Here is an 18,799-nt window from a genome sequence, read left to right on the forward strand (position 1 = left end):
ATGCACACACACAAAAAAGTTAATGACCCAGATAACCACAATGGTGTAATCACTCACCTAGAGCCAGCCATCTGGGAGAAGTCAAGCATCGCTACAAACAAAGCTAGTGAAAGCAATGGAATTCCAGCTGAGCTATTTCAAATCCTAAAAGATGATGCTGTTAAAGTGCCACACTCAATATGCCAGCCAATTTGGAAAACTCAGCAGTGGCCACAGGACTGGAAAAAGTCAGTTTTCATTCCAATCTCAAAGAAAGGCAATGCCAAAGAATGCTCCAGCTATTGCACAGTTTCACTCTTCTCACATGCTAGCAAAGTAATTCTCAAAATTCTCCAAGTTAGGCTTCAACAATACATGAACTGAAAGCTTCTTGATGTTCAAGTTGGATTTAGAAAAGTCAGAGGAACCAGAGATCAAATCACCAACATCCACTGGATCACAGAAAAAGCAAGAGAATTCCAGAGAAACATCTACTTCTGCTTCATTGACTATACTAAAGCTTTTGACTGTGTAGATCACAACAAACTGGAAAATTCTTAAAGAGATGGAAACACCAGACCACTTTACCTGCCTCCTGAGAAATCTGTATGCAGGTCAAGAAGCAACAGTTAGAACGAGATATGGGACAATGGACTGGTTCCAAATTGGGAAAAAGAGTACGTCAAGGCTGTATATTATCATCCTGTTTATTTGACTTATATGCAGAGTACATCTTGTGAAATACCAGCCTGGATGAAGCACAAGCTGGAATCAATATTGCTGCAAGAAATATCAATAACCTCAGATATGCAGATGACACCACCCTTATGGTAGAAAGTAAAAAGGAACTAAAGAGCCTCTTGATGAAAGTGAAAGAGAAGAGTGAAAAAGCTGACTTAAAACTTAACATTTAAAAACAAAGATCATGTCATCCGACCCCATCACTTCATAGCAAGTAGATGGGGAAACAATGGAAATAGTAACAGGCTTTACTTTCTTGGGCTCCAAAATCACTGAGAGGGTGAATGCAGCCTTTAAATTAAAAGACTCCTGCTTTTTGGATGAAAAGCTATGACCAACCTAGACAGCATATTAAAAAGCAGAGACATTACTTTGCTGACTAAGGTCTGTCTAGTCAAAGCTGTGGTTTTTCCACTAGTCATGTATGGATGTGAGAGTTGGACCATAAAGAAGGCTGAGTACCAAAGAATTGATGCTTTTGAACTGTGGTGTTGGAGAAGACTCTTGAGAATCCCTTGGACAGCAAGGAACTCAAACCAGTCAATTCTAAAGGAAATCAGTCCTGAATATTCATTGGAAGGACGTATGCTGAAGCTGAAGCTCCAATACTTTGGCCACCTGATGTGAAGAACTGACTCATTGGAAAAGACCCTCATGCTGGGAAAGATTGAAGGCAGGAGGATAAAGGGATGGCAGAGGATGAGATGGTTGGATGACGTCACCAACTTGACAGACATGAGTTGAGCAAGCTCCAGGAGTTGGTAATGGACAGGGAGGCCTGGTGTGCTGCAGTCCATGAGGTCACAAAGTCAGACACAACTGAGCAACTGAACTGAACTGAACCCCTGTGATGGTTGTGGTGGCAGCACAGGCGGTGGTGGTGATGTTTGAGAGAGTCAAAGGAATTTCAAAAAATGGAAGGCAGAAGTATTCCTCAAAGCATAGGATTCTGGAGAGATAAAATAACTGATGTCCACTACCATAATACTGACTTGCCATGCTCAGGTTTTGGTCTTGAATCCTATATGCTGAAGACACTGATTTTGTGGGTGCTTTGAGACTGAGAACATGTCCCAGGAACAGACTCATATTAGTAATGTTCTCAGAGATTGAGCTTAACAGAAAGCTAATTTACTCATTTATAATAAAAAATATAACTGTCAAGTAAACTTGATGCTTAAAAAGGAAAAACATTCTTTCCTTTTAGGGAATCCACATGAAATTAAAAGATGCTTACTCCTTGGAAGGAGAGTTATGACCAATCTCAGTTCAGTTCAGTTCAGTCACTCAGTCGTATCCGACTCTTTGCCACCCCATGAATTGCAGCACGCCAGGCCTCCCTGTCCACCACCATCTCCCGGCGTTCACTCAAACTCACATCCACTGAGTCGGTGATGCCATCCAGCCATCTCATCCTCTGTCATCTCCTTCTCCTCCTGTTCCCAATCCCTCCCAGCATCAGAGTCTTTTCCAATGAGTCAACTCTTTGCATGAGGTGGCCAAAGTACTGGAGTTTCAGCTTTAGCATCATTCCTTCCAAGAACACCCAGGGCTCCTTCAGAATGGACTGGTTGGATCTCCAGAGTCTTCTCCAACACCACGGTTCAGAAGCATCAATTCTTCGGTGCTCAGCTTTCTTCACAGTCCAACTCTCACATCCATACATGGCCACTGGAAAAACCAAAGCCTTGACTAGACGGACCTTTGTTGGCAAAGTAATGTCTCTGCTTTTCAATATGCTATCTAGATTGGTCAGAGCTTTTCTTCCAAGGAGTAAGCATCTTTTAATTTCATGGCTGCAGTCACCATCTGCAGTGATTTTGGAGCCCAAAAACATAGTCTGACACTGTTTCCACAGTTTCCCATCTATTTCCCATGAAGTGATGGGACCAGATGCCATAATCTTAGTTTTCTGAATGTCGAGCTTTAAGCCAACTTTTTCACTCTCCTCTTTCACTTTCATCAAGAGGCTTTTAGTTCCTCTTCACTTTCTGCCATAAGGGTGGTGTCATCTACATATCTGAGGTTATTGATATTTCTCCTGGCAATCTTGATTCCAGCTTGTGCTTCTTCCAGTCCAGCGTTTCTCATGATATACTCTGCATAGAAGTTAAATAAGCAGGGTGACAATATACAGCCTTGACATACTCCTTTTCCTATTTGGAACCAGTCTGTTGTTCCATGTCCAGTTCTAACTGTTGCTTCCTGACCTGCATATAGGTTTCACAAGAGGCAGGTCAAGTGGTCTGATATTCATATCTTTCAGAATTTTCCACAGTTTATTGTGATCCACACAGTCAAAGGCTTTGGCATAGTCAACAAAGCAGAAATATATATTTTTCTGGAACTCTCTTGTTTTTTCCATGATCCAGCAGATGTTGGCAATTTGATCTTTGGTTCCTCTGCCTTTTCTAAAACCAGCTTGAGCATCAGGAAGCTCACAGTTCAAGTATTGCTAAAGCCTGGCTTGGAGAATTTTGAGCATTACTTTACTAGCATGTGAGATGAGTGCAATTGTATGGTAGTTTAAGACAGCATATTAAAAAGTAGAGACATTACTTGGTCAACAGTCTAGTCAAGGCTATGGTTTTTCCAGTGGTCATGTATGGATGTGTAGTTGTACTATAAAGAAAGCTGAATGCTGAAGAATTGCTGCTTTTGAACTGTGGTGTTGGAGAAGACTCTTGAGAGTCCCTTGGACTGCAAAGAGGTCCAATCAGTCCATCCTAAAGGAGATAAGTCCTGGGTATTCATTGGAAGGACTGATGTTTAAGCTGAAACTCCAATACTTTGCCCACCTGATGCAAAGAGCTGACTCATTTGAAAAGACCCTGATGCTGGGAAAGATTGAGGACAGGAAGAGAGGAGGACAACAAAGGATGAGATGGTTGGATGGCCTCACTGACTCGATGGACATGAGTTTGGGTAAACTCCAGGAGTTGGTGATGGACAGGGAGGCCTGGCATGCTTCAGTTCATGGGGTTGCAAAGAGTCAGACGCAACTGAGCAAATGAACTGAATTGAACTGAACTGAACATGGTAGTAGAAAATTAATTTTTGAGCATGAAGGTATTCTCTGAGAAGTGTTTCAAGTAATATGTATCTTGACTATTTAGACATTCTAAGCTGCGTCTCTCCACTAAAGTAATCTGAGATATTATTATATAATCGGACTGTTACACATTGGGTTCTCAGGAAGTTATGCTGAGCCAGTCGGGATGGTCTGCATTTGTTAGAGATCAAATCTGAGAAAGGAAGGGGGAAAGCTAAATGGAGAAGGTAAACTATGAAGCAGACCTAGCAAAACCCTAGCCCACTGAATACAGAGTTTTGAACAAGTCATACCCATCTGCATTGTCACCACTGGGTCAAGATAGCAGGCTTTTGATTCCTGTCTCACACATCACTGAGCATGCCCTGCCCAAGAAGGCCAAGACCAAGGACTGGCTACTCTCTGCCATGGAGGTAGACCTGAAGAAGCTGGGTGTCACTTTTTCATGTGTACCAAATTCATTGTGGGCAACTCTTGCTCTGGATGCAGTACAGTTCACAGCCACTTAGCCAAGAACTCCTTTCCTCTTAAAAAAACAAACAAAAAAAAAGCCTTTGTGATCTTCAAGGTTCTACTTCTTCTATGGTGCTTACATGTGCCCTAGCAATGTTTGCCTCTTGCTTTCCTTTTAAAAATGTTCCTTTCTCTTCACTCCAATCTCTAATAGAGGGTATACAATGTAAATAATTTCTGCTCAAAAATACCCAATCACATTGTACCTTTATCACTTTGAGATGACTGCTGGATAACTGTGATTGCTGTTTTGGGTGTTTCCAAGCCTCCTAGACACACAGGGATACTCTCTTGTTTTACTATCACTCATGACAATCCATTCAGTGTTGGACTGACTGCATTGACTCTGAGGACAACTGACCAAACATGATAGGTATTCATTATATATGGATTTCTTCATTCCCTCTTTTTCTATTTCCTTTCCACTCTTCTTAAATAGCAGAGTTTACCAGAACATTCAAGAACAGACTAGACCCTACAATAAATCCTACTTTGGCCTGGTGTTTAGTGTCCCTAGACTGAGATCATACCCAGGCTGAATGCTACATCACACCCTCTGGATTTAACCCAAATAACTTACAAAAACATATAACCTTTATCATATCATAACAAAAGAATCCTACGCAAAAGGCACATGTGTTAGAGTGGTGCTAGTGCTTGCATTTCAAGAAACTCAGTCAATGATAATTTTAGTCACTGTCAGTTTAATAAATACAGTTATTTTTTCCTTCTCTATAAAATCTGCCATAAAAACAAGTTAAGGTTGACATACAATTACTTGATGAATTCATTCTAAGAGCCCCCAGGCATTATTCATAGGCCATGTACTCATGAATTACAAAGGGAAAGGGGGGTTGGGAGGTTGTATCTCAGTTATTTTCAGAAATCAAATTAGAAGCTATAGTGCATACATCTATGTATGCCCTAAAAGAAAAATAAAGTGCATTGGAAGCTGAATATCAAACTAACATGTTATATATCCTGCCTCAATTCAGTCTTTTACAAGGTAATATCTAAGAAATGTTTCTGAAGTGGTTATTTGTCTGTGCTTGCCATCACTCATGAACACTTATCCAGCACTCACTCTGCTTCTAGTTGCATTCTTTCCCTGCCTTCCCAACCCTCAAATCCCAGTGTCTTTTTTTCTGCAGTTATGCCCCTCATGATAATCCCAGTGTATCTAGAAGCAAACATTACCTGCATTGAAAATTTCCTCTCACCATTCATCAAGCCAGTATCTAAGCATCACAGAGAAGAAAAATAGATGGACAATATGATGGTTTAGTAAGTAAAGCCTTGATCATTTAATCAAGTTTCTGGTCCATATAGCAAAAACACAGGCATATTTAATTTTTATTCACACACCACCTCACACTCTATAAAAATCTACAGAATGACTATTTTAATAACAGATCAGGAGTATGGCTTTCTGCACACATAGACACAAAACTTTTTCTTGGGTATATTCAGTCTGGGAATTTGCAGAAAACTGATGTGAAATGTTTTGGCCTACTCCAATTATGCAGCCTGGACAGCCAGAATTTTCAGGTTCAGCTGTGTAAAATGTGGGCCCCATTCAGTTGGCCTACATGATAGAGTAATAGCAAAAAAATTGGTCTGGACATTTGTGACTTACTTTGCCAACCTGCCTTTTAAACAATCAAGTGTCGAAGCTGGTGCTCCAAATAAATTCCTATGTTGACTTTTTTTATATTGTAGAGTTATGTTCGTTCTCTCTTTTCTTCTTCTTCAGAAGAAGTTATTAATAAACTATGTGATGCCTTCAAATACCCAAACTATGCACTTGTGAGCATTTCATCTAATCAAGACAGAAAATCAATCTGTTACACCTGAAGGACTTCCACCAGTTTAAAGCAAAAAGGGCACCCATGACAAACTTCCTCTATCATAAGTTATCCCCACCTCCCTCAGGCTATGGCACATAAATGGTGCCTGCTAGCTGTTTGTGTGTATCTGTGTTCATGTGTTCTGTCCAGAAATCTCTCCCCTTATGTTATTTTGTTTCAATTACACAAAAGTAATTTCAGCGGTAACAGTCAGAAGTAAATTCAATAGTCCTAATTTGAATCTGAATGAAAAGCAACTTTAGTATTTCAGAAAACTCTAGATCCTTAGATAGTCACAATATTCAAAATACAATATCCTTAAATTTTTAAAAAATATTTAACAAATTCCTTACAAATTTTCTCTTACCATTAACAGACATCCCCTTCTGTAGGCCAGATCTCACTAGTTTGTCCATCTTTTTTTATTAAACTCCCAAATTAATTTCCATATCATGCTGAGGATTCTTGCATTAATCTGAATTCATCTTTCCCAAATAGTAGATCTCTATTCTATCAACTCTGATCTCCATGAGAGACATTGCAGGGGTAGGGGGAGGGGTTGTAACAGAACTGTTCTATATCTGGAGTGTAGTGATGTCAATTACCTAATTCTATGCCTTTGCTAAGTGGATGGGTTTTACTTGTATATAAATTATACCTCAATAAAGCTAGCTTACATTTGAAAAGTGACTTTGAAATTACAGCTTGATTCCATTCACATGAAGTTCAGATAAAATTAATCTATAGCAAGGTCCTTATCCCTTGATACTGCCTCTCTGTTGGGCTGCATGGGTCTTCATTGTGAACAGGGCCAGTTGCAGAGGACACAGGTCTTTGAAAAGACCACACACTTGGCTTAATGCTCTGCTGTCATCATGAACTTCTTAATAATTTGATCTTTGAACTTGTGTTTTTTATGTGAAACTAATAGGCAGTGAAACATGTATAAAGTGGAGGAGATACACCAGATATCTTTGTGTGTATGTGTGAGCTCAGGCCCATGAGCATGGCAAGCAGCAATCAATTGGCCTGACTGTCCAGTGTCCACACCTGCTGTGGGACCCCCCAAAGAAGAATCCAGGGCCAGGAGACTGGGGCGCAATACGTCAGCAGTGATAGCAGAATTAGCAGAAGCAGCAGCGGTGGTGGAAGCACAGGAGAGGCGGGGTTTCACTTGGGAGCAGCACCAGGATTTTCAGTGAAACAGTTTACTTGTCCACCTTTACATCATCTATACAAATGTTAACTTCCCAGACTAAGCATCATGACAGGAACTGCTGACACTTGGGCAGTAAACTTTGTCAGTAAATTATTGTAAAATAAAAGCATCCAAAGTGGACATTGCAATAAAGCAGATTAGGGAGTCATTGTCCTTATCGTTTTAGTTTCTAAGTTGCTATATCATACAAAAATTGTTTGCAATCTTGTATTTGTCAAGTTATTGATGTCACTTTGAAATATATTAATTCAAAAGGAAGTTGCTAAAAGTGTGAACATTGATGACCTAATAAAAGAATTTTCAGAAAAGCCCCCAAAATATCATGCTCAACCAAGATACCACATTATTAAAGTATATTAGTTATTTATTTTACAAAATTATAACACCAAAAGTAAGAGAAATGCCTGAGACTGGAAACTGACTATTGATGCAGACTTAGTTTGGCAGCAAGCTGGGTTTATAAAATGAGGTGGCAAGAGCCATAATCTATGTCAGTGACTTCCCAACTCCAAATGAAATCTCTTGCATTGCTGAGGCAAGTCCAGCTTAGAAACGGTAGTTGGCACATCTATGTTTGGTGGGAAGACAAGTCACATCAGCAGCAGGTCAACCTTTCCACACACCACCAGGCAGTTTTTATATGGGTTTTGGTTGGGCTTGACAATTTCTCAGGTTTAGTTTGAGTTTGCCTTCCTTGAAACTGCTGTCTAACCCAGATACTGCAATGATGAAAACCTTCATTATTCATCTAGCCAGAGCTCCATATTATCTGTCAGTAGGTTAGCAACCACATGTTATAGCACATAGCATATAGGAGAGCCAGGAGATGCACATTAAACTGTTATTTTGTGATTCAGCCCAAAGCAGTAGTGCAACTGAAAATTTCCCCTACGTGGTAATTTTAAAAATTTTGTAGATCAAAAATAGCATCAGTTTTATTGTTTCATGAACAGTTAACAGTAAAAAATGTTAACTGTAAAACAAATACATCAATACCAAAAAATTAGAGAAGAAAACAAAAGCCATTGAAAACATTTTCTCCAAGAAATAATTAATTTCAGTATTTTTCTAGGCATGTGTATTTCAACTCTGGGAAAATAAGTTTTCTTATTTTAACCAGCTTTTCCACTTAATATACCATGGTCATCTTTCCCTGTCAATCACTATAGCTCTTTATCATTATTTTTAATAATTGCATGGATATATGATAACTATTAGTACTCATCATTAGGCATTTCACCTGTTTTCTACTTTTCATTAATAAAAATTATGCTCCCATGAATATCTTTGCATATATGCATGTGTGCTTTTATTCAATAAGTTCCTTACATAAAATTTTAGAAGTAGTATTATTAGGTCAAAACATCAGTTCACTTCAGTCACTCAGTCGTGTCTGACTCTTTGTGACTCCATGGACTGCAGCACACCAGGCCTCCCTGCTCATCACCAACTCCCAAAGCTTGTTTAAACTCATTTCTATTGAGTTGGTGATGCCATCCAACATATCATCCTTTGTTGTTCCCTTCTCCTCCTGCCTTCAAACTTTCCCAGCATCAGGGTCTTTTCCAATGAGTCTGTTCTTCACATCAGGTGGCCAAAGTATTGGAGTTTCAGCTTCAGCATCAGTCCTTCCAATGAATATTCAGGACTGATTTCCTTGAAGATTGACTGGTTTTCTTTCCTTGCAGTCCAAGGGACTCTCAAGAGTCTTCTCTAACATCACAGTTCAAAAGCATTAATTCTTTGGCACTCAGCCTTCTTTATGCTCCCAGCTTCCTTCTCTCTCTAACTACTCTCTTTTCTTATCACCTCACAACCTTCAAATTGTTTAAAAAGAGCTGTCTACACTCCCTCTTTTAATTTCCCATACAATCCAATTACCTTGGCAATTACTACAATGTCTGTACCCCAACAATTGAATAACTCTGGTTGTCCATGGCTGGGAACATGCATCCTTAACCCTTCCTTCTACTTACTCCTTCATTCAATCCATCCCCAAGTCTTTCGAATTATATTCCCTAAAGAGCTCTAGATATCTGGTACCTTCTCTCCATTCTCATTGCCATTCCCTTAGTTCCAGTTTAAACTGTCAGCATCCTTCATCCTGATTATTGTCAGAGCTCCTTAACATGTTGAATGCAGCTCCAGGTGTCTCAGAACACAGCAGCTAGAATGATCTTTCACAATACTCCTTCCCTACTTAAAAATGCTACTTTATGGATTCCCACAGACTCCAGGATTACATGAAAGCTCCATACTATAGTATATAATTCATCACCTTGCACTTCTCCCCCATCAAAGTCTATATTCAAAACATAATTAATTGTAATTTCTCAAAAGGGCCATTGTTTCTCTTGCTTTTAGAAATTTGTACCTGCCTCTCCTTTTGCTCAGCTGCCCTTCCCCTCCAATCTTTCATTTAGTTTTACTGGCAAACTCCTATTTGTTATTTCAACTCACTAATTCTGGGAAGAAGTTTCTGTTCCACTGAAACTCACTCAGTTGTCCCCATGTTTTCTCTATGACAGCCCATATTCACCTGGATAGCAACACTTAGACAGTTCTCATAATTATCTCTTTACTTGCTTGACTGGTCTATTGAATTAACTGAATTTGACTTTTTCTCCCACCAATGCTTTTAAACACTGGTAGATCTCACTTCTTCCTTGTATAATCTGAGGCATATGCTTTTAACATCTTCAGGTATTAAAGAACAGTCTTACTTTCAGACATTAAGAAATGCAGTTAAAAGGTCAGGTCATTCAAGATGGCTGTTCCCTTGATCTCTGTCCATCCCCTGCTTGACCAGGCCCTTATCCAATCCTCTTAATTATAAGGCTTAATCAGTAACTTCCTGACCCCTACCCCAGTTTCTGGTTTGCCTGGTAAATGTGAACCAACCTGACATCAATCCCCGCTGTAACAGTAGCCTCCTTCTCCCCAGAGTAGAAGGTTGTTAGCATATACTGCTTGCCATTGGCCATACATGGTAGGGTGTCACTCCTCTGGAATTTTGCTGATTCCCTTTTGTAAGGTTCCCTATCTAATAAACATTTTATGTCTCTGTTGCTGTCTCTGTGCTCTTTCTTCAGTCTCAAGGCTAGCAATGACAAATCTTGCAGATCTGCAAGGTGCAGCCCAACATTTCAGCTTGGTTACTCAATCGTGTCCAACTCTTTGTGATACCATGGACTGCAGCATGCCAGGCGTCCCTGTCCATCACCAACTCCCAGAGCTTGCTTAAACTCATGTCCATTGAGTCAGTGATGCCATCCAACCACCTCAAGAATTGACTCATCAGAAAAGATCCTGATGCTGGGAAAGATTGAAGGCAGGAGAAGGGGATTACAGAGGATGAGATGGTTGGATAGCCCAACAGTAGTCACATTCAATGTCAGCGTTTCCATCTTTCATCCAATTCTGTTTCCACTTATAGCACCTCCAAGATTGAGCTCAGGGAGGGATGTGAAGAAAAGAGGAAAAGTTCTATTTGTCTAACTGATGCTATTTGTAGCTTTCATTTGACTATTGAATGCCCGCCTTCAAATGCTGGCTCTTTCATAACCACATTGGTAGATTCTTCAGTAATCTTCATGGACATGACCTCACTTCTTGGACAGGACCTCACTATCCAGACATTCACTATTCTGTGAACCTTTTCTCTCTTCAACTTCTGTGTTCCAGCAGAATAGCTCAGATTCCCTCATGCTGTGGGGCCAGCCCTCTGACACTGGATCCTTGCAGGATGACTCTGGCTTGGCTTCCCTTCTGCAGAGGCTATTTTGCCCAGCAGTACACTTTCGTACTCTTGCCCCAGCAAACTCTGGAATTGTGGGACATTCAAATTACAACCATCTCTCATTTTGAAGAACAATGCTGTTACCTCCACCAGCCTCCAAATGAGACTTAGAATATTCTCTATGTGTGTTCACATGGAGAATATGACATATTTCTTGTCCTCCTAGTCCTCACAGCTCCAATTTTTCTTAAAGGAAAGGAGTAGGAATGGAGGGGAATAACCATAAAGCTCACTACTCCTATAAATTAACATCAAAGGAATTCTTTTTTCAATAAAATAATCAATCTAGGCTTCTCTTATTTATGGTGAATTTAGATGAAAGACTAGGAGTCACAGGGTTGACTTTGCTGTCTCTCAGCAATTCCTGTGGAGGCAGCCCTGGCCCTCTCTCTAATATGTAGGCTCACTGAAGCAATAGAGAGTGTCCCATGTGACACATTATGTTTGTCTTCTCTTAAGGAAATGGCAACCCACTCCAGTGTTCTTGTCTGGAGAATCCTAGGGATGGGGGAGCCTGGTGGGCTGCCATCTATGGGGTCACACAGAGTCGGACACAACTGAAGTGACTTAGCAGCAGCAGCAAGGACTGCATTTGTAATCTCTCCAACCTCATATCCCCAGTGTCAGAGTTCAGAGTAGAGATGAAATAGACTGTGTGGAATGATAACTGTTTGCTATGTATTATGATATATTTGTCTTAGAGTCATAGCAATACATTTTGCTACACAAGTAGAGAAGACTTTTTTCCTAATGTCTTTTTGAAAACATTAGGAAAGACTGATGAATACGAAATTTTAAAAAAATTATCGATTAGTTTTTAAGGAAAGACATAAAGTTTCCTTCCCTGTTTTCAATAAGCTTGTTATTTCATTGTTTTGTAGAGGAACATAATGTTTTTAATAATCTGCCATCATTTAAAAATATCAAAATTAATATTAATGCTCATATCAAGCCTGTGTGTATTTAAAACAGGAATGGTCTTAGCTTTAAATAAATAATTATAAAAGTTTATTTCAAAAAATTGTTGTTTAGGACCTTTCTTGGTTGAAAGTAAGAGGAGCCCCTTGGATTTAATTTTAGTTGAAAAGAGAGTTTATTATAAAGATGACAGTGGTCATAATGGAACAACAACAACAACAAAACCTATGTAATGGAACAGCAACAACAAAAAAAAAAAAAACAGAAAAACTGTAGCTGGATTTCAGGAACACACTGGAACCTGAGATTACTCCAGAATGCTCTGGTGAAGCCCCCAAATTCTCTCCTATTCTGTTTCCCAGCTTTTTCTATTTTTTAGTCCTCATGGTTTAACAGCTACTGTTAATAACACCTTACTAGTTTCACTGTCCTTAATCCTGCTTGCTCTCAGTCTTAATTCCAAATTCCTGTTTGATCAAGTCTCCCAGCTGCCCCCAGTCTAATCAACTGCAGCCATGCCATTAGGTCATGGGGGCAGGGGGTGCATTTCTCAAAAGTAGGGAAGGGTGACTGGACTTCTAAGAGATAATAACTAGGACAGATATTTCAAATGTTTAATTCTTTATCTCAAGAAAAGTTTCAAGATTTAGGCAATCGATTTAGCTATTGAGAAGAGACATTATTCACTCTATTATTCTGACATGATTTATATTCTATTCAAGATTGAAGGATCTTCTTGCTTCTTAATAGGGAAACTTCACCGTTATAACTTAACTATTACTTATAACATTAGTTTCAGTCTCTGGTTGCTGTTCTATTTGAAATCAGAGGAGAAAAATAACAATAACATCTCTAAGTATAAATGAATCATAAGATCAGATTTTAAACTCAACCAAACTCCAAACTTATTGGGCTTCTTTTCTGATCATAATTTGTTAGTGAGTTCAGGAGGGACCTAATCAGAAAAGAGGGAGAGGGTGGGATGATTTGGGAGAATGGCATTGAAACATGTATACTATCAGGTAAGAAATGAATCGCCAGTCTAGGTTCGATACAGGATACAGGATGCTTGGGGCTGGTGCACAGGGATGATCCAGAGAGATGATATGGGGTGGGAGGTGGGAGGGGGTTCAGGACTGGGAACTCATGTACACCCGTGGCCGATTCATGTCAATGTATGGCAAAACCAATACAGTATTGAAAAGCAAAATAAAGTAAAAATAAAAATTAAAAATGATTAAAAATAAAAAAAAACTATATTTGAAAGAAAAAGAAAAAGAAATTACATTTGACTCAGAAAAAGCTAAGACATTGGTTATTTTTCATTTGAGGATACACACATTATCATCATGTGGCCATTTTGGCAATGATCTAATCTCTTTTAAATTAAATTAGGCTCTATGATTTTTTTAATTTTAAATTTATTTCTTTTTAATTAGAAGGATAATTGCTTTACAGAATTTTGTTGTTTTCTGTCAAACCTCAACAAGAATCAGCCTTTGAAGTGAAGTCGCTCAGTCGTGTCCGACTCTTTGCGACCCCATGGGCTGTAGCCTACCAGGCTCCTCTGTCCATGGGATTTTCCGGGCAATAGTCCTAGAGTGGATGGCATACATATATCCCTTCTCTCTTGAACCTCCCTCCCATTTCTCTCCCCATCCCACCCCTCTAGGTTGAGCCCCTGTTTTGGTTTCCTGAGCCATACAGCAAATTCCCCTTGGTTATCTATTTTACATATGGTAATGTAAATTTCCACGTTACTCTCTCCGTACATCTCAGGCTCTATGATTTTTAAAACACTATTGAACAGGCTTCTCCTTTGTATTACCATATTGATTTCTGTGGAACACTTTTATTTTACTTCCTCCAAATTGTTTTTTAACATACCTTGTGTTTTTTTCCTCCAGTTCTTTCCTCCCCTGCTGTACAGATATTCACAGGGTACTTAATTCTAGTAATTCTAGTGTTTACCAAGGAAATAATGGATTCCAGGGCCTTGGGAGTAAAAGAGTTCGGAGGAAGGGGAAGGGCTGGGGAAGAAATAAAGGATACTGTGGGTAGTTGAAGGCAAGTATGGAGTTCTTGCCATTCACGATAGAGCTCATTCCCATAATTAAAATTTCCTTTTTTTCATTTTTCAGGCAAACATGGCAAATGCAGGATAATCTTAGAAGGTATTAAGTTCTGAGTCATTTCTATGGAAAGCTACAACCACAGGGGCACACAATTCTAACAAAATGTTATTTATATTTACAGTCATAAATAATATTTAAGTTTAAAGAAGTAGCTGTGTATTTGTTTATTTCCATTGGTGACTCCAACAAGATGCAGTTTTATGTTGAGACTGCTAAACTCACAGTTTAGCGAGACTGCTAAACTCCCTTTAACTGCTAAACTCACAACATACAGAATATCCATAATTTGTTAAATGTGGAACTGAATATACAATACCCTCTAGAGTCTTTATGTTTCTGAACACTCATTTTAGGCCTAAAATAAATAGCAGTGAAGCCGAACACTGCTCCTCTTGCTGAATGTAACTGGTTTGGATAGCCAGCTATTTTAACTAAATCTTTGCTTTCAAGTTGGAAGGTATTCCTCATTATGGTGAATTTACAAGAGTAGAGACTGGCAAGGGGATTGTTATTTGGACTTCAAGTGTTGGCCTGGTTTTACAATTTTTATCTTCCTCTGTTCCTCAGTATTCCCAAGTGAGCAGCCTGAAACTGATTAGAACACAAGTGGTGGCTCATTGTTCCAACACACTTTTGTTTTTTAATTTTAGGTGAGATCAATTTGACCTATTTACACTATGGGGCATCTGTCACTCTAGATGAAAATCCTAGATAAGAAAGAATGAATCAGACTATGGGAGGTAGACCAAGATTAGATGGAGTTTTCCTGAAGCCAAGAAAACAAAGCCTCTCCCTAGCAAGAGGAGTAGGAAAGCGGGAAGGAGGAAATTTGACTTTTCTTGGAATGGGAAAGAGTGGGAATTTCTCTTCTGTCTGGTATTGACTCAGAGCCCTGAGGAAACTTAAAGCAGTTTCAGTGGAACAGGGTGAGCCAGGAGCTGGAGAGTTGTTTTTGACATTGGCCATTCTGATCAGCATGAGGTGATACTTCATTATAGTTTTGATTTGCATTTCTCTAATACCATAGAAAAAATAAACTCAAAATGGATTAAAGACCTAAATTTAAGACCATATACTATAAATTCTTAGAGGAAAACATAGGAAGAATATTTTTTGACATGAATTGCAGCAATATCTTTTTTGATCTACATCCTTAACGAAAATAAAATTAAAAACAGACAAATGGGACCTAATTAAATTTTAAAACTTTGTATAGCAAAAGAAACCATAGACAAAACAAAAAGACAGCCACCGAATGGGAGAAAACATTTGCAAATAAAGCAATTGACAAGTGACTAATCTCCAAAATATACAAACTCATGCAGTTCAATATCAAAAAAACAAACAACCCAATCAGAAAATGGGCAGAACATTTAAAAGAAGACAGATGGCCAAAAAGCATATGAAAAGATGTTAAACATCACTAATTATTAGAGAAATGAAAATCAAAACTATAATGAGGTATCACCTCACACTGATCAGAATGGCAAATGTCAAAAAATCTACAAACAATAAATATTGGAGAGATTATAGAGAACAAGGAATCCTCCTCCACCATTGGTGGGAATGTAAACTGGTATAACCATTATTAAGAATAGTATGAAGTTTTCTTTAAAAATCTACATCTAGAAATACCACATGGTTCAGCAATCCTGCTCTGGGCATATCGCAAAGAAAACTATAATTTGAAAAAATACATGCATCCCAATGTTCATTGCAGCATTATTTATAATAGCCAAGTCATGGAAGCAACCTAAATGTCCATAGGAGAAGGAAATGGCAATCCACTCCAGTACTCTTGCCTGGAAAATTGCACGGACGGAGAATTCTGGAAGGCTATAGTCCATGGGGTCGCAAAGAGTCGGACATGACTGAGCTAATTCACTTCACTTCACTTCAAAGATAAAGAAGATGTGGTATATATATATATATATATATATATATACCATGAAATATTGCTCAGTCTTTTTTTTTTTTTTTTTCATAGCAAGGATACTTTAATAAAAATGGCAAGTACTAGTATACACATGGGGAAAGAGTGGTTATTTTGAAAGCAGATAAGGAGTACTGAAAGAAACTTTCTTTTTCTAATTTCTCTTTTTCTAGAGATTACCAAACAAACTGAAATGTTCTTAGAGAACACAAGAAACGAAGCAAATAAAAACATTCTCAGAGAGCTTAAAATGTGAGGTTAACTGATAACACAGCAGTAACCACACACTGGTCCCTAACATAGACATTTCAGACATGAGATTTATTGTAAAGATGCACTGAAAACAAACACTTTTTACAAATTATATGGAACACTTAAAACATAATCTAGGAATATTGGACATTAATTCTTAATTCAAAGTAATGACGTTCACAGAATACGTCTTGGTGCCAGCCAATATGGAGTTGACTTGTGTCAGCTTAATCATTCACCTTGCTAAAATTCAGTGATTATGATTCAACTTTATAAGGTTAAGCAAGTCTTCCAGGCAATACTAATATAACTTTCTCAAATACAAACATTTGTACCAGCAAGGAAATTATTAAAACGTATATAAATTATGCTGAGGGGCTTGATTAAAAGGCTGTCTATATAGAAAGGCACCTCAGCTTACAAAGAATACAAGCACAAAAACACTTAATCGAATATAAGATGCCAGGACATTCTCTAAGTTAGGTTACATAGCAAACTGCATGTCTATAAAAGTCATTCTGTTATATATGAACTGAAAAACATATATATATATTTTTTAAAGCCTTTGACATGGAGGAGTGAAATATGCCCGCATTAAGCACAGAAACTCAGAGCTTTATGAACTGCATGTCTCCAGCTGGCTCCCAGGCGCCCCTGAAAACTGTTACCACCCTCAGAAAGACAGGATGGTCTTGCTAATGATCTCCACCACCTCTAGAATCTCATCCTCCTTGATCACAAGCGGGGGCGCAAACCTAATGATGTCGCCGTGGGTTGGCTTGGCCAGAAGTCCATTATCTCGTAGTCGCAGACACACCTTCCAAGCATCACAATCTTTGGTTTCTCTGATAACAATAGCATTTAGTAATCCTTTTCCTCTTACGGTAGTTACAACATCAGAAGGCAGCTTCATGAGTTCATTTCTCAAGATGATACCCATTTTCTCTGCATTTTCAGCAAGGTTTTCTTCTTTCAAAACCTCCAGCGCTGCGATGGCCACCCGGCAGCCCAGCGGATTGCCTCCATACGTAGAGCCATGTTCCCCTGGCTTAATGGTCAGCATTATCTCATCATCACACAACACTGCGGACACAGGGTATAACCACCAGAAAGTGCCTTTCCTAGAAGGACAATATCAGGTCGGACATTTTCGTGGTCGATAGCCAGCCATCTCCCAGTTCTGGCTAAGCCTGTCTGTATTTCATCGGCAATAAACAGAACCTGGTGCTGGGTGCAGAGCTCGCGGACGCCCACGAGGTAGCCTGGATCTGGAACAGCAATGCCCGCTTCACCCTGGATTGGTTCCACCATGAACGCGGCAACGTTTGTGTCCTGAAGCGCACGCTCAAGGGCAGGCAGATCATTATACGGAATGATTTCAAAACCAGGCATAAATGGTCCAAAACCATCATAACTGGTTGGGTCAGTGGAACTGGAGATAGCAGACAATGTTCTACCCCAGAAGTTTCCAGCTGCAAAAACAATCTTTGCTTTGTATTTCGGGATCCCCTTGACAGTATACCCCCATTTACGAGCAAGCTTGCAAGCAGTCTCTCCAGCCTCCACTCCTGTATTCATAGGAAGAACTTTGTGGTAGTTGAAAAGTTTAGTAACATACTCTTCATATTCACCAAGCACATTATTGTAGAAAGCCCTAGATGTTAAGGTCAACTTGTCCACTTGACTTTTCAAAGCATCCACAATCTTTGGATGACAATGCCCCTGGTTGACAGCGCTGTAAGCACTCAGAAAGTCAAAATATTTTCTGCCTTCAACATCCCATAGGTAAATGCCCTTCCCTCTCTCCAGGGCTACCGGTAAAGGATGGTAGTTGTGGGCACCATATTTAGATTCCCGTTCAAAAATGTAATCAGAGGACGGAGGGCCTTGAACGGATTTTTAGTTGCAACAGATGTAGCAGAAGCCACTGAAGAATGAACTCCACGACCAAGGCCAGCAACAGTCTGCAAACACGCTAGTTTGGAAAGCATGATGTCCTCAAGTGGGAATATCACCGACCAACTAGCCTGTCCTCCCACAGCTGAGATTACAACAAGGATTTTTAACCCGAGATCCAGGGATGTCTTCAGAAAGTCCAATGACTCCTGGTGGCACCTCCAAGGCCAGCATGGGGACACGCAGCGTCCAAGGATCAGCTGCAGCCTGCTCAGTCATTAAAAGAGAATAAAAATAATGCCATTTGCAGAAACATGGGTAGACCTAGAGATTGTCACACCAAGTTAAGTAAGTCAGACAAAGACAAATATGATAATATTTATAAGTGGAATTTTAAAAGAGATACAAATGAACTTATTTACAAACCAGAAATAGAGTAATAGATGTAGAAAACAAACCTATGGCTACCAAGGGGAAAGGAGTGATAAACTGGGAGATTGGAATTAACATATACA

The 18,799-nt window shown here is 39.2% G+C and overlaps 1 pseudogene; it reads right to left on the reverse strand.

Annotated features, from left to right (window-relative positions):
- Positions 1–16,957: 16,957 nt before the first annotated feature.
- On the reverse strand, positions 16,958–18,548 carry LOC101118156 (ornithine aminotransferase, mitochondrial-like; annotated as a pseudogene).
- Positions 18,549–18,799: the final 251 nt, after the last annotated feature.

Source organism: Ovis aries, chromosome 1 (assembly GCF_016772045.2).
Source record: "Ovis aries strain OAR_USU_Benz2616 breed Rambouillet chromosome 1, ARS-UI_Ramb_v3.0, whole genome shotgun sequence".
Classification (NCBI taxonomy): Eukaryota; Metazoa; Chordata; class Mammalia; order Artiodactyla; family Bovidae; genus Ovis; species Ovis aries.